Genomic DNA, 18209 nt, shown 5'->3' with positions numbered 1-18209 from the left:
CTGCTGCCTGTCTGTTCTCTTCCTCGCGCAGACGGGCAGCAGCGCAGGCTGTAAAAAACGATATCGGTATTCATTTAGTTTGGCCGTTATTGCAAGTCACAGTGGACAGGCTCACTCACGAATGTGATAGTGATAGAAGTGAATGCTAATTTCAACATACCATATACTTATTTATTTTTTATTTTACTTAATTTTCTTTAATTTTGCTTTAACTTTGTTGTTACCGGTCTGACTGTAAAGCGCATTGAGCTGCAAGTCTTGTATGTTACGATCACAAGTACCGGTATAATGTTGAGGCTGCCCAGAGAAATCGTTGGTTCTAATTATAGACCCGGCCTGTATAAGAGTCCGGCCAGTATTTACCTCCTCCGACAGCGAGACCGGCCAATATTAGAATCCCGGCCAGTAATGGAATACAGGGCAATATTAGAGGATTTACGGTAATCACACAAAATGCTCAGAGCTTCGACTGGTGCAACTTTAATTCTCTCCTCTTTTCACCACCGACATTTTGACACCGTGAAAACTATAAAAAGGACACAAAAAATACAAATGCCATAGTACCATTTTTCACAGATAATGCATAGAACCATGTTTACATTTTAAACTTAAATGAATCATTTGTAGTAAACGTAAGTAATGAATTTTACATGAAATTAACCTTTTATGAGTTACAGCTCTAACTGAAAATAATATAATAATGACAATTTCCCTTTGTCTTAAATTAAATAAATCACTCATTAAATAAATACACCATTTGTCTCCTCCTACCTCCTTCTGCTTCCAAGGGCGCTAAGTTTGAGCTCTGTCTGCTAGCAGCCTATCTTCCACATCTCTCAGTGACAGTCTTTGCATGTGACATACAAATGACACAAAACACGGAGTGAACCACAATAAAATACCTTTCACAACTTTCAACAGAATGTAAAAAGTAATTAATTTGTTCTTGTGTTTTTACCAAATCTGGAGCAACGTGCACATGTCGTTATGAGACGGGAGCAGAAAATCTAGCGTCAGCGTTAACAGGAAGTAACAGAAGAAGAGCGGTGCTCTTCAAAATAAAAGCACAAAAATGTAGTGGCAGAACTGCATCATTTATCATAAACAAAATTAGCTGCCATTTACACCTACTATTCCTACTAGTCATACTTTTTTAAGTTCCCGGATGTACACTAGATGCATACTAGATTCGCCGAAATGTTGAGTATTCATCATGAGGTTACTTGTCACACTCAAACTACCCAAGATGCAACGTAACGTGACGTCGCCCATCGCCATTTGAACGGTCAAATTCCGAGAGCAGTCAAAACGGCATAACCGGAAGTGCATTGCTCACTGCGGCTAGCTTTAGTAGCGCCGAATTCGTGGGAACAAAATTGTAAATAGCCGGTATTTTGTCAGATTTTCAACACCTTGGGGGTCTAAATGACTACTTTCTCGCCTGAAAATGTTTCAAATGTTTCTAAAGTTATATATTTACAGAGTTTATAGCTTAAGCGAAATCAGCTTTTCAGGCAGGCTGATTTCGGCTAGGGCAGGAGTGAAGTGCACTGTGTGTAAACGCTCTGCATACTGTCTGATCGATGAGTATGCCGTTTTCAAGTATGTAGTATGTAGTAGGCGGTTTCGAACACAGCCAATGACCACTGGCGTCCCAGAGTCACCCCCCTAATGCCAGCCATCACTGCTCCTCACACCACAACCACCATCTTATTATCATTATTATTATTATTTTTTTCCTCCCACAGCCACAAGCTACCCCAGCCTCTCACCAACTGCACACCAGTAACAGTGGGGTGGGGATGCAAACCCTGGTTCGGGTAGGGGGAGAAATAAAAGAGGTTAAGATAAGTAGGAATGGGATTCAAACCCTGGTTCGGGTAGGGGGTAATGAAAATATAGAGGGTGTCAGCGGTGGAGGCAGGATAAGACACACTAGCAGATTCAGCAGACAAACTCACCTAAACAGTCCTATAATCAGCAAAAATGCCAGCAAAAACTAAGCCATACAACTCACTCAAAGCCAACTCACCCAAAATGGCCGCCTGATTTCAAAAGGATCACATGGGCCAAACCCTCCACTTAAATATCTTGAATTTCTTCTTTGCTTCTTCCAAGAGTCTGTTTACCCTAAGTTCTCCCCCTGCTGGCCCCCAGCTGCTATTGCTTCTTCTAATCCAAATCCACTGACTGGATTTTACTGCTTCATCTGACACTTCTTTCAATATTTTCCTCACATTCTGTCCACTTACACCCAGCTCCCTCAACAATGAGGCAACAGACTTTGCAACAAATCCTCTACATCCTACTTCCACTGGACATATCCTAACTTTCTATCCTCGCTGCTCTGCTTCTGCCCCCAACTCCACATATCTAAGCCTTTTCCTTTAATATGCTTCTACTACTAATTCCTCCCAAGGAACAGTCAGCTCTATGAAATAGACTCTCATTCTACTCCTAGACCACAAGACTATATCAGGCCTTAAATTTGTAGAGGCTATCTCCTGGGGAACAACAAGCTTATTTCCTAAATCTACCTGCATCTCCCAATCACAAGCATCCTCCAAGCTGCCTTGCCTCCTTATCGTCTTATTAACTTTCTCCCCCTCTTGAACAAACTGAATTGCAACTCTCTTCACCTTAGACCCTCCTAAGTTTACCTGCCTTCGTTTATCTTCAATACCTGCAGCTAAGCTTCTTAATACTTGGTCATGTCGCCATGTATACCGGCCTTGTGACAGACTAACCTTACAACCTGACAAAATATGCCTTACGGTGCGTTCACACCGGATCGCACCGCGTTACTCGCGCGAGTGTTGCCGCGGGTGTAATTGAATTTACATGCGCTATTCGCGCGAGTAAAAAACGAGCGAATAGCTCAAGGGGCTATCCATTTCATTCTCTCATCAACCATGGCTGATATAAGTACCATCGCGTCCTTGTACCTGCTGTGGCAGTCCGAGATTCGTCTGAAACGCACACGCCGTCATGTCCGGGTCAGTGACATCATCCGGAGGTGCATTCAGCTCGGATAATTTCACCACCTTCTCCAGGATTTGCGTCTGGATGACGGCCGCTTCCAGCGGTATTTCAGGCTCACCAGGACCCAGTTTGATGACCTGCTCGGGAGGATCGGTGCCGTGATCTCTCGGCAGGACACCAGGCGCTCCGCAGCTGAAATGGAGCTGCGATACCTTGATCACCTGAAATCGGTGCCGTTCAGCTGCGGAGCGCCTGGTGTCCTGCCGAGAGATCACGGCACCGATCATCCAGAGCAGGTCATCACACTGGGTCCTGGTGAGCCTGAAATACCGCTGGAAGCGGCTGTCATCCAGACGCAAATCCTGGAGAAGGCGGTGATTTTATTTTTTTTGTTTATTTAGTTTATTTAGTCAGGGACCATGTGCAAAGTACATTAATTACAAAGTAAAGAGATGACCTGCACCAGATTGTAGCTTAGCAGCTAATTTCCATCTGCAGTCCCATCTGCATGTCACAGACACGACTCCATTTCAGCTGCGGAGCGCCTGTCCATCTGTCTCCACGTCACTGTCGTCCAGAATCTCAACGCTGATAGGCTGTCTGACGTGATCATTTCGCCAAAGTTGGATTTTTTGAACTCGCGCGGATTCGCATCTTTTCACTCGCGCGGCGGCATTCGCCTCATCGCGCCGCCGGCTCGAATCCGCCTCTATTCGCGTCTTTGCATTGACTTTGTATGTAATCACGTCGCGCGAACGATTCCGGTGTGAACGCACCGTTAGAGTTGCAGTACATGAACATAACGAACATAACGGGTCTCCATTTACCCAGAGTTTTAGGTTCTGGGGAGTTGGCAAAACATCATATGTTGCCCCTATCAAAAATCTAATACTCCTTATTCCATACTCCATACTCCACAGCTCTTTCCAACTAAGCTTTTTCTTCTCTACACCTTCCCAATTCAACCACCGTCCTTGCTTAGCCTGAGCCACTGCCTTTGCACCCCTTAAGATTTCCTCCTGTCTACGAACCTGCTCAACAACTAGCTTTCTCTTCTCCTTGGGACCTGCTCTACTCCACACTGGTTTGCCTGGGCCAAGCCCCAAGCCTCCCCGGCCTATTTGCACATTACCCACAATCTCTGCATGTCTAAAGGCTGAGTTATACCTCTTTTAACTGCCCTTGCGCTTGCGTCTTGCGCTTGCGTTAATGGCTCGAGACGTTTATGCATCATTTTGCTTTGTCGGCGGTTGCGCGTGCTGCATGGCGATTCATCGCCAGGACAGTAGGTGGAGCAGCGGGTTTTTTCAATGACAAGCCTGCTACGATGAAAGGAAATTCACAGCCAGGACCTCTTTGGCAAGTCTCTCTTCGAGTGGATTCATGCTTCTTCTTCTTCTTATTCGCTTTCTACCTTGGCGTTTTGTTAGATACGATTCTTTTAGTATGAGGCTCAAGAACGGACCGAAGTAATTCAAGTGAAAATGAAGTCTTTATTGGTCTGGCAACAAGTGCAGTATTTCAGCGCTGGTCTCAGTCTGACAGACCTCGCAAGAATCCGTCAGACAGAGCCCCGCATCTCCGGTTACACCTCGTATATATATCTCATAGTTTCTCACGGTGGATCCCTTGTTGATCAAATGTGATTGGATATGAATCGTACTAACCCAAATAATGTCTCTGAGGAATTCAAATAATGTGTGTGTATCAATCTGCCCTTGGTTTCCCAGACTTTCCTGATTGTTTTGTCTGTCTACTCCTGCATCACTTAAGGTAATATGGAAAAGTACTGAGACTTATTTCATTCCTAATGTCTAAGAACAAAGCCAATTATAACAATCCCCCTTTTGAAGTGATTTTATCATTTCAACTAATTCAGTCAAATAACTGAGGTAGGACTGTCATTTTCTGTATTGTGTCACATCTGTATTAGCAGTAGCAAGTCTTTAGCAGTCACCCCCCAAACTGCAAGAGCCACTTACCTTTTGAGATGTAGCACAACCAGTTAGGAGACGTCTGTCATCCCCCTTTTGATGTGACTTCATGTATTTATTATGTAAGCTTATGTGAAAGCTGTTCATCATTGCAATTAAAGCAGCAAGCAAGTCTTCATTGCACAGGCATGGAAATAGTAAACATAATTGTAATGCTTAAGCTACACTTTCAAATCAGGATTATTCCATCATTTTACTCGGAACAGAAATTCTTTTCGAGAGGGTTAAGACCTTCATAAGTCACTGATTATAACTCTGCAACTGAGCACATTTAGAAAAAATTCTGATGCTTTAGCAAACCCTTCTATATCAGGAGTATTAATCAAGATTCTAGAAATAGAGACTCTTTTCTAGTAAGTTTAAAACCTTCCCCACTCAACTGATAATAATTCCGCAAATGAGCACATTTCTTACTAGATTATATGTAGAAAATAATAATTTGATTAAATTTTCACATCATTTCTATACTACTGACACTCAAACATTGCATAAGGCAATTAACATTACCAGCAGGCTCGTCCACCGTTTGCAGCGAATAGGAGCAAAAACCCGATGGCTGAAGCGGGAAAAATTCACCTATGGCCCCAATTCCACTTGGCGACCGACCAACCTAGGTCCCGCTCCGAACAGCTGAGTCACCCCACTGGCAATTGACATTCTAAAAATGATTCATTATCAGCCTTTAAGAGGAACTATCTAAACACTTTAAACATGAAACATAAACATATAAATTTAATCAAGGCTCGATTATATGAGTATATTAGCCTCTGAGTAATTATGATTAACTTTCTAAATGATATATCTTTCTTAGATGACCACATGACGAGTCGTGTGGTCTCCTGTAGTCCAATCCTGTCACTCCTCGATGCTTGGTTTTCCTCTTGGCTGAACGTCTGTTCAGCATTCTGATCCGGAACTAATCTTGGAAGGAGAGGTCACCAGTACATCGCTTCCTTGAGGGATATTCAGCATCCCCTCCCTAACTAATTTTCTTTTGGGATAATTTTGTTGTGTTGTTCTCCACCATCATCTTGGCATGATGGGCAAGGCCTCCCAGAACTCAAGCTTATGAGTCCTCCGGCCATGCGTCCTGTAGTGGTTCTGAATCTGTGGAATAATTTTAGCAAATCTCGCAGCGCAGTAGTGCAAAATGTCATTTGCACTGTATTTTTCTACTTAGGGCATCTCTCTTTGAAAGGTTCAATTTCAATGCCCAATTCATTCTTAATTTGTTTTTCATATGGACTCCAAACAAAACCAAACCAAAATAAAGAAAATAAATTAAATAAAAAAAAAAAATCATAAAATAAACATAAACCAAAACAAAACAACTGGCCAGTTGGTATAACCCTTGCTTTTAGGACCTAGAATAGTCATCAAACTGCTGTGCCGCCTTAATGAGAAATCCAATCCAATCCAATCCAATCCACTTTATTTATATAGCACATTTTAAACAAACACAAGGTTTCCAAAGTGCTGTACAGCCAGATAAAAACACATTAAAAAACTAAATCAAATCCAAAATAAAATAAAATAAAATACATAAAGATATAATGCACACATAACACATCTACATACCATCAACACACTACCTGGGGTTAAAAGCCATCAACACACTACCTGGGGTTAAAAGCCAGAGAAAAGAGGTGAGTTTTAAGATGGGACTTAAAAAGAGACAGTGACGGGGCCTGTCTGACGTGAAGGGGCAAATTGTTCCAAAGTTTTGGAGCTGTAACGGCAAAAGCTCGTTGCCCTCTAGATTTTAGCCTGGCTCTGGGCTCGGTCAGGAGCAGCTGGTCAGCTGACCTGAGAGAGCGGCTGGGAGTGTATGGGTGGAGCAGCTCAGAAAGGTAATGTGGGGCAAGGCCATGCAAGGCTTTAAAAGCAAATAAAAGAGTTTTAAAATGAATTCTAAAATGGACAGGCAACCAGTGGAGTGAGGCTAAAATGGGTGAAATGTGCTCATACTTTCGTGTGCTGGTTAAAAGACGAGCAGCAGCATTTTGGACCAGTTGAAGACGAGCAATGGAGGACCCGCTAACCCCCATATAAAGTGCGTTGCAGTAATCCAGCCGGGTGGTCACAAAGGCGTGGATTACTATTTCAAAGTGCTGTTTTTGAAGGACTGGTTTAATTTTGGCCAGCTGCCTCAACTGGAAAAAACTGGATTTGACCACAGATTGAATCTGGCTGTCAAATTTAAGGTCAGGGTCAGAGCATGTGAACGGAGCGGAGCGTGGAGCGGACGGTGGAGCGGAGCGGTGAAATATGATGAGAGCGGAGAGCGGTTTTCAGTTCAAAACCCGGAGCGAGGATTTCGCTCCGCTCCAGTTCGCTCCGATGCGCTCACAACGTCAATTAAAAATGTCGGATTATAAAATTTGTAAAATAACATTTTTGATTTAATGTAGTCTAGTGTAATAAATTAATAATTAAATAGGAAACGCGGGGCAACATGAATGGAGCGAGATGTTACGTTCACAGCTGGGGACAAGCAGCCACGCGGGCCATGTCACCCTTAGTAAATGAGGAAGTGAGCAATTCAAGTCGAGGGCGCAACGGTGTGTTCTATGTGTGTCGGAGCTAGCATTAGTTGCAGAGAGAGTGTGGATAATAAACAGGGAAACGCCCGAACTGTAGGGCCTACAAACGCTATCGAGCGTGGATTGTGTATTTCGTCTGGAGTTTTGGGACACGGGAACGCTCGGAACAGGTCAGGTACCGTGAACACATATTCCCCTTTCTGATTGTCTGAATTAAGCTGACTGCTCAGGTGCTAGTTCTAACCGTGACCCTCGTTTCCTCTGCTTTGCTTCCGTTTCTGCTGATGCTCTCGCGGCCACACACACACATACGCACACACACGCACGCCTCTCCCTCCTCCTGCCTAGCCCAGCCTGGGCTCTCTCTTTGCTGTGTCGTGTGATGCATATTTAAGCTGAGTAATCTGGTGGGCTTCGTCCTGACGTGGTAGTTTTCTACCTGGCGCCCAACATTTTCTAAACATTATTTTTTGCACGTCAGAGTGGCGATAATTTAACAGCCAGTTAAATAAGACAATACACCGGTCACATCATTAAATCAAACGCCGTGTGTCCCAGGGCCCTGTCATAATTACATGAAGTAAAAATGTCAGAAAATTCCTTCTCCTGAAAATTTGAGCGAGCGTGGAGCGATTTAACCTGAGCAGCAGGAAAATTAAGGTGAGCGCGGAGCGAGTTTTGAGCGGAGCGTCCTGGCGCAACTTTGAGCGGGGAGCGAATGAGCGAACATCCTCCTGAGCGGGGAGTGGGAATTGCGCTGCGCTCCGCTCCGTTCACATGCTCTGGTCAGGGTCCACTTTTACCCCCAAATTGGTCATGATCGGCTTCTGGTACTGTGCTAACAACCCCAGATCAACCAGGGGGGTCACAGAAGTGCCACCAAAGACCATGACTTCGGTCTTTCTTTCATTAAAATTTAAAAAGTTAAGAGACATCCAGGCTTTAATGTCATGTAGGCATTCTAGCAATGGCTTACTACTGTAGGCATCTGGCTTTTTAAGAGGGACGTAAATCTGCGTGTCATCCGCATAGCAGCGAAAAGAAATGCCATGTTTCCTGAGAATAGAGCCAAGGGGGAGAAGATAGAGAGAGAATAAAAGAGGGCCAAGCACAGAGCCTTGTGGTACCCCATATGAGAGGGGGGCAGTGGACGACACAGAGTCACCAACGCCAACACAAAAGGTTCGAAGTGACAGGTAGGACCTGAACCATTCCAGAGCAGTGCCACTGATGCCCACCCACTGCTCCAAACGGGCAATCAGGATTTCATGGTCCACTGTATCAAAAGCAGCAGTCAGATCAAGCAGAACAAGGACAACGCAGTGACCAGAGTCAGTAGCTAAAAATATGTCATTAAAAACTCTTAAAAGCGCTGATTCTGTGCTGTGCAATGGTTTAAAACCAGATTGGAAAATCTCAATGATATTTTGTCCATTTAAAAAGTCCATGAGCTGGGAATACACAACCTTTTCTAGGATTTTAGACAGAAATGGCAAATCCAGTATCATCTCCTTTCTTTTGCTGTGAAAAAACTTCAAATTATTTAGGGAACACATCATCACGATCAACATCAACATCAGCACAGTTGGTATAATCCTTGTTTTTTTTTTTTTTTCACTTATTCTGCTGTGGAAAAATCGTCAGAAAGTTTTGGGATCATGACAACAGACAAACAACACTCAACACCAGACAACACAGGTTAGGACAACAAATGACAACAGATGACAAACATATATTGCATTTGTGGGTTTGCTCAAGCAAACGTCATATTTTCATTGGGGCCTAAGTATACAAACAGTGGTTTTCATATTATGAGTTTGATTCCATGTCTTCCTTTTCCAGGTCCAGGAAGTCTTAATGCAAAAGAAGATATAAACACACACAGACTTTTTGGGAAAATTTGAGAAGTTTTAGTGAACCATGATTAATTGTTAATTAATTTCCAAACTGCTCCGCTGCAGTTTCTCCTCCTGTGTTGTTGTTTGCTGCAGGACAGAAATATTTGTAGTTAGTTCTCATATTGGGAGCAGCACAGCATCAAGAAAGCAGACATTTCTTTTCAATGCCTAACTGATTAATTTGTTTAGGGTAAATATTGTCTGTCCTCTTTTAATTCAGGTCAGAGCGTTAAAAATAAAATTTCAGCATAATCTGCTTTATTCTTACTTGTTTGCTAGTAATAATGTTGTTTAATTCTTACCAGTGGCTGTGTTTCGTGATGCTGAGCCGTACACAGATAGTTCAGGATCAGCATTAAGTTTTTCCGGTTCTAACTTAATCAGAAACACCTCATGTGGTACCAACGGTGTGACATCAGAGCTGTTTCCAAAATCACATGATACCATAACATGTTTCCATACAGATATTATAAGCCTAGGTTAATTTTATTTCTTTATTTATCCTACTTCATCCTTTATTTTTCTTTGAGGATCACGTTGTGGTCCCTGCTTCCAGTATGTGTGGTGTGTGTGTGTGTGTGTGTGTGTGTGTGTGTGTGTGTGTGTGTGTGTGTGTGTGTGTGTGTGTGCGTGGTTTTATATGTGAGTGTGCATGTGTCTGTATGTGGCCTTGGGTTTCACTGCTTCGTTCGATCTGAAAGCTCTTTGTTCCACATTTTCTTGGATGACAAGTGCTATATAAATAACGTCTGATTGATTGATCGATTTAGTGTAGTAGATTAAAAACTTTCTGGTCATCTCTAATGGAACGTCTTCCGATGACCCAAAACACCTAATTACAGAACATTTCATTCATCCCATTCATATCCTTTTTCTTTCAACCACAGGCACTGACTCAGCACAGTTTGAATTTCCATCACGCCACCTATTGGCGTCCTCCTCCTTCTCCCTCAGGTAGCCCTTGTCCCCCAAGCCGTTAGTGCCCCCTTTGGGAACACCCCCTTTGGGATCTCCTCAGCCCCCACTCACCATGGCCATCGCTTGGCAACCGAACCTTTTTCCCACATTCACACAAGTCCTCATAGTGTCCCAAAAAAGGGTATGGACAGGGTATTTTTCCTCGTCCAGGCCTCATGTGGGACAACCTGAAAACATTCATATATAGGTCATATATTATATATCATATAAAATATTAGGTTAAATAATGCATAATATAATGCTTAATAGGGAATTGCTTTAGCCAAAGTTAAGTCTGTGTCTGCATAGATCTTTATTTTGGCTTTCTAAGCTGCCCTCTGCTCACTGTTTTTAAATGCGCCATAAAAACAAACCTTGACTTGTCTTGTTATGGCTCAGTCTTTGCAGCTGTCCTTCTGTTATTCTAAACCTATTTGCTTCTTTGTTAAGAGAGTATATTAATTGTTTCATAGATCTGCTGCAGTTAAAGGATAAGACCGTTTTTTTTACATTGGGCCCTTGATTTCACATTATAACATGATGTTCTACTCACCCCTGCTTGTTGTTGGTCATTTGGAGCTGTTCCGAAGATATTCGCGAGGCGTCTGGCTGCTCTCTTGAGATATTCGGCCATGAAACGGTTTCCTATGGGCAAGCTTATACAGGCACAAACTATGCTGTTTATAATTTATTAATTACTCTACACTAGCACTGATAACGTGGAGGTGCGTCGCTTACTTAAAAAAATCCGGGTTACTAATTTTGAATTTTAGCCGAATGAATAAATAGGCAGCAGGTCTGTGGGCTGTCTGTGGTAGTAGCACGATGATGACGTCAGTAACACCCACTTTACGACAAAAAAATCAAAATTACAATAACCCGGATTTTTTTAAGTAAGCGACGCACCTCCACGTTATCAGTGCTAGTGTACAGTAATTAATAAATTATAAACAGCATAGTTTGTGCCTGTATAAGCTTGCCCATAGGAAACCGTTTCATGGCCGAATATCTCAAGAGAGCAGCCAGACGCCTCTCGAATATCTTCGGAACAGCTCCAAATGTTCAACAACAAGCAGGGGTGAGTAGAACATCATGTTATAATGTGAAATCAAGGGCCCAATGTCAAAAAAACGGTCTTATCCTTTAAATAGTTAAATGATTTAGTTAAATAGTCAAATGGTTTAGTTTGAATCTAAATATTGGTGATAACTATTGACTATTGAATTGGTGACCAGAGACAGAGGAAATTTAGAGCAGCTAAAATTTTAAAGTCAAGTTAATATCTCCTAATAACAATAAAGGCTAAGCTTTAACACGTTTAATATGTTATCAAATTGTTTGACATCTGATTGTCTGGCCGTGATATTAAATCCTAAATCCTGCTTGTTTAATCTATGTCATATGGTCTGACTGTCTGATCTCAGTCCTGCTTCAGGTGAACTCATAAAGTTTCAATTTGTAGAACATTTTTTCAGATGGTTTTTTAATTAAAGGAGCACATCTCTTAAATACTCTGCTTGTGAATTTGACTTTAGCTCTTTAAGAGAGCTGTTAAACCTTATTTCAGCAACAATTTGTATGAATGTCTCAAACACTGTTCTTCCTGGATTTTATTGTTTCTTATCTCATCACTGCGATTTTTGCATTGTAAAGCTGTTTTCAGTTTATCTACAGACTTTGGTGTCTTTCCTAATCATATGCATGTTAAAATAGATGGATGAATTAATACTAATTGCACTAGTAGCTAAACCCCTATTATAATCATCATAAACTCAGGCCAATGATCACTCAGAGTCTGTTTGGATTGTTCTCACTCTCAGGGCTGAATGAGAGAAAAAACATGGTTGAGAAAAGACAATATTAGGGTGTGCGCATTTATGACAAAGAGAACAACTATAAAATTAAATTGGGAATATTATGACTCAAAAAGCGTTTGAGGCTTTTCATTATTCATTATTCATTATTCCTGTAATGCTCCTGCACAGCTGATCTTTAGTTAGAAACCTCAGGCCTCAGGCCAAGCCTCCAAATCTGTTGATTTTTTTCCTTATAGGTCATTATTAGTGCTTTGATGCTGAAAAAAATTATTAACTTTTTTCAATAAACTTTGGGATCAAATATATCATCTATCAACTTTTTCCTTCTGTATCATGCATGGCTTGATTCTTATTCTCTCGTTTGTTTTGATTCATCGGGCAAGAGGATGAAAGAAGAAATGAACAATCAAAAGCAATAAAGTCCCACAACATGCAACAGGTGTTGACAGAGTGCCAAAGTGTGGAAGAACTCTCTAATGAGTCGATCACACACACGCTCGGCCACCAACCAATATCCAGCCTGTCAAGAAACAAGTCACAACACAATGAGTCACCCGTCGTTAGTTCTGTGCCTCCCTATTGGGGCATTTGACGGGAGCCTGGGGCATCATACGCAGAATCCTGATGCGGGCCCTGTTGGGGAACCTGTTGAGAAACAACTGCCGCCCCAGGAGCACTGTGGGGGTATTTATTATACTTATATGGTCGCGTCCCATCTCCTGATTGCACTGAGTAGGGAACCTCGCGACAGTCAGAGGCCCAATGGCCATATCGTTTACAGAGATAACACATGTCATTACTTCTATTGTTGAAGCGTAGGCGGGGTTTTCCTCTTTTATTAGTTCTAAACGGAGGTCCGTTCTGTTCTGGGTATGACCCATATGAAGAAGCTGGATATTGTGGTTGTACAGCACGAGGAGGAGTCTGCTGAGACATCTGTTTAATTTTAGCCTTGTTTTGATTTACTTTGTCCCGCATGTGTTTAAGCTGTAATTTTGTCACTTGTGTCTGCAGGGATATTAATTCTGCTTTTTCTTGTTCCCGTTCTTCGATTTCATTATCAATATATTGAGTGACATGGGCCGCCCACAAGTCATACGTTAAGTTTGTTAATCCAACAAGTTTTCTCAACATATTTTGTCCAGGGGGAAAAAGTGATGCTTCCACCGCTTCCCTAAACTGACAGGTGTCCGTACATGCATGAATATTACCATTATTTTGAGGGCGGGGGAGGCTGTAATTTCCTGATTGATTAGTTTGATTCATTCCCTCACCAAGTGTTTGTCTGTGCAGCAAAGCTGTTAAATCATGCACTAATGGATCAACATGTGTTACAGAGGGTGTTGCGTACGATCGCGTATCCAGTGATCCGAATGTGTAATCTGAAGCTCTGGAGGCGGGTGCTTCCAATATAGTACTAGTCGTTAAATGCGTACTGTTTTGCGCTGTTACATTTAGGTATTCTGCTGCCTGTGCTTGGCTGTTCAAGTCCCCTGGAAAGGGTGCAGTTTGCAGTAAGCCATTTTTAATTACTACTACTTTGCTCCTTACACTAGGGTCACACAAATCGCCTGCAGATGTGGGCGTTGTTTGAGGCATCTGCTTTTGTGTGGCCTCCAATAGCATGCCAGCTTCAGCATAAGGGGGAGGAGAATGCAGAAGCGATTCGCTCCTGTGCTCCTCATTCGGAGCTGTGCTCGGAGGTGCGTTATGCTCCTCATTATCATAGCTTATTGGATAAGAATTTTTTTCTGGGGTTTTCTGTCGCATAAGTGCAGAGGCCCGCATTTGAATAGTAAATTTTAATTCCCCGAGAAACCATTCACAATCTGTGAGAAAAATTGACGCTCTTGTTAATTCTCTGTCTGCTCTGCCTCTCTGCATTATTCCCGCTTCCTGAGACTGCTGTTCTGCCTGTCCCTTACTGATTTTCGCTTGCTTTGCAAAAACTGTCAACATTATAAGCTTGGGCGGTTCATTTGCAACGGGTCCAAACATCCCCCTATTTTGCATCTCTGTGGACCAATCCACAAACCTATCCGTTGCTCGTTTTTCCTCACTCATCGACACTTTTTTCTTCCATCTTTCTAACGTTTCAATCAGCACCGACCCCAGCGAGCCGGATTTGCATTTTTTCCAGTCGTCAATCAATTTTTGTGACATATTCAAAAGTTATACACGTGTTAATCAAAGTATATGGAAGACGTAATTGCCCAAATGCTGAAAGTAGTGAAGAAATTTCTACGCAGAATGCTGTGTTCTGTTCGCTCCACGACTCGGTGTTACTCCACTTATCCAAGCATTTGTTTATTCCAAAACTTTGGGTCACACCATAAAAATAATGCTTTCCCTGAACAAAGCGACCCGTATAGCACGCGCAGCCACTTGTTCTCCCCCTTTTTATCTATACCAACCCCAATATTGAACAGAAACCACTCGAGATCTGCTGGCGCAGTCAAATATCTTCGAGCGGCGAACCCCACCCCACAGTTGCATGAAAATTAAAAAATCGGACCCTGTGTCCTTCAGTATAAATTTATTCTTGTCAGACCGACTATGTCTCGGGATTATAGACCGCTTCGCACACCGGAGGTCTCAATCCCTCGTCCTAACTTTCGTCAGAGGAGAAACCTTCCGTGTCGGAATTCCACTAATTTTATTTATTTATTTAGTTGACCCCCCTCAATTTGGGGATTTTATAAACTACTTCGGCCACACTTAGCTATTAGTGCACGGAAAGAAATTTTGAAGACAAGTTCCCCGACTGGGATATTCATTTATAAAATGAATTTATCTTGTCTTTTATTTGTTCGAATTCACTTGTCAGGACACTTATTCACTATCCCTATGTGAGACTATGTGTATTATACTTCACGTGTTACCATTCAATGCAAACATCAGACAGTACATTAACACTTGGATTTACCATGACCAGAGGACAACTTAATTCAGACAACTTCATTTAGGTTATTCAATATGCAGAAATTTCACATTTAGTCATTAAGTGGTGTTCTGCTCACCTTTTTTCTGGCGCCTGATTGTCTGAAAAAAGCTGTCCCTCCAATCACCTCGAGGCGTCCTCCCTCGGATGGGGGTCGGTCGCACGGCACGGTGGTCCTTTAGCCTTCGAACCTCGTGTCACGGCACCATTTGTTAGATACGATTCTTTTAGTAGGAGGCTCAAGAACGGACCGAAGTAATTCAAGTGAAAATGAAGTCTTTATTGGTCTGGCAACAAGTGCAGTATTTCAGCGCTGGTCTCAGTCTGACAGACCTCGCAAGAATCCGTCAGACAGAGCCCCGTATCTCCGGTTACACCTCGTATATATATCTCATAGTTTCTCACGGTGGATCCCTTGTTGATCAAATGTGATTGGATATGAATCGTACTAACCCAAATAATGTCTCTGAGGAATTCAAATAATGTGTGTGTATCAATCTGCCCTTGGTTTCCCAGACTTTCCTGATTGTTTTGTCTGTCTACTCCTGCATCACTCAAGGTCATATGGAAAAGTACTGAGACTTATTTCAAGAACAAAGCCAATTATAACAGTTTGAAAACAGCGGTCTTTTATTAGGGGATGAAACACGCCGCCGGATGTGATGTAGATAGTGGCTTGCGTTGCGTCTTGCGTTGCGTCTTGCATCACCGACCATAAATCAGGCTTAAGAGTTGCTTCTGCCTCCTGAGCTGCCAATCTTTGTTTCCACTTCCTCCCCTTGGTTGGGTTTGGAACCACCTTACTAACTACCACATCTCTACTCCCAGCTAACAGGAGCTCTGTCCTAACTTTAGTACATTTAAACTCCTCTACTAGACTAGATACTGGGAGCTGGAGTATGCCTTTCCTATACAGTGCCACAGTACTTAAGCATCTAGGAACACCTAGCCACTTCCTAATATAAAAACTAACTAATCTTTCCATTTTTTCTTCAACAGATAATGGAATCTCATACACAGACAGTGGCCACATCAACCTAGGAAACAATCCAAACTGCAGACACCACAGCTTCAACTTTCCTGGAAGCCCTGATTTATCTATTCTATCCAGTCCCTCAGCAACATCTTTCCGAAACTGCACTGCCCGCTCTCCATCATTCATGTCTGCCTGGTACCACCTGCCTAAACTCTTTACTGCCTTTTCCCTAATTATTGGAATGCTTTCTTCATCTATTACAAACTTTCTATCACTTAATTTCCCTCTACTTATTGAGATACTTCTAGACTTAGTAGGTTTGATTTTCATCCCAGCCCACTTTAGATTTTTATTAAGTCTCTCAAGTATTCTCTTCATACATGGCACTGTTGTAGTCACTAACGTCATATCCTTCATGTATGCTCCAATTGGTGTAAGACGCATGCCATCCTGACGTCTCTCTCCACCTACAACCCACTTGGAAGCTCTAATAATTATCTCCATCGCGATTGTAAATGCTAATGGAGAAATCGTACACCCTGCCATAATGCCTATTTCTAGCCTCTGCCAACCTGTTTTGAAACCTGCTGTACTTAGGCACAGTCTAATATCCTGAAAATATGCTCTTACTAAGTTAACAACTACTACAGGCACTCTAAAATACTCAAATGCTTTCCAAATAAGGCTATGTGGCACTGAACCAAATGCATTTGCTAGATCAAGAAATATAACATGCAAGTTTTTCTTCTCAATCTTGGCTGTCTGAATCTGATGCCAAATCTTGCTAGTGTGCTCTAAACACCCTGCGAAACCTGGTATTCCTGCCTTCTGCACAGTAGTATCTATTAAGCTATTCTTTTCTAAATATCAAGCTAATCTCTGTGCAACTAAACTAAAGAAAATGTTCCCCTCTACATTTAGGAGAGAGATCATCCGGAACTGACTCAGGTCCGAGGACTCTTTCTCCTTTGGAATGAGAATGCCTCCTGCCCTAAGCCATGCTCTAGGAATATCCTGTTTCTCCCAAACTATTCTTAATTGCCTCCACAAAAACGAAGTATTGGTGTAAACCAGCCGCGGCTATTCAGAGTACAACACGGGAAGCCGGACAGCATCTCCCATTCTCTGGCGAAATTGCTACATCTTCAATGTTAAATTGACGATAAAACAGTTATTCACAAAACACAAGATATGCCCAATACTGCATTTACTTTCATAACTACAACATGTTGTCCTGTAGCTTAATGAAGTGATTTGTTCTGAAATCGCCGCCGTTCACTGAGGAAATCGTGTTATGAAGCCGCCACTAACAGCCAGGCTTCCGAGCCGAGGGCTGCCCGGCTTCAGGAGGGGGCAGGAGAGTCAAATTTTTTTCTACAATTCTAGGTCATTATTGGCTAAATCGACAAAAACTCATCACTTCCGAGGCTGCCCGGCTTCTCTGGGGTTAGATTAGATGTGGGCGTGTCAATATGAGGGTCTGTGTCGTGATGATTGGAGTTAGTGTTTGTCCATCATGAGAGATCTTGTGGCAGCCGAATTTTTAAGCGGGGAGAAGCACGCTGGAACTTCAGTCCCAAAGCGGATACGAAAGAGACTGGTTGTCTGTGAAAGTGCTGTCGGAGTTTCACTCATTTCCCATCGTTTCCATTTCCATCCTCACACACATACACTTTTGTAAATATTACACTGTAAATAAGAAACACATCCTTGTTGTTTAGAAGTTTTGTCAATCATATTCCTGTTGTGCATTTGTTTGTCGTGTTAGCTAGCTACTTTTAGTTGTTTCTTTCCAGAATTCATGCTGCCCATTCACAAATGTTACCTTTTTTAAGAACACTTACCACCACCATCAAACTCTAAGTATTCATTATGACAGGGAAAAATGCTCCACAGATTCTGATCCAGCCACAGATCCAGCCATTTACAGGCCTTAGATTCGATCATACTTGATTTTGGCCTTGCTGTGTGAATTTTCAAAGTCTATACCTTCTTTCTGTGTATTTGCTGGGCATACTTGTCATACTAGACACAGCTATGTTATAACTAATTCTTTTTAACTTTGCTATCTTCTGCTCTGGGATGGTACGAGCCACTACAA

This window comes from Odontesthes bonariensis, chromosome 18, assembly GCF_027942865.1.
Source record: "Odontesthes bonariensis isolate fOdoBon6 chromosome 18, fOdoBon6.hap1, whole genome shotgun sequence".
In the NCBI taxonomy this organism is placed as follows: domain Eukaryota; kingdom Metazoa; phylum Chordata; class Actinopteri; order Atheriniformes; family Atherinopsidae; genus Odontesthes; species Odontesthes bonariensis.
This window is presented reverse-complemented; position numbering follows the sequence as displayed.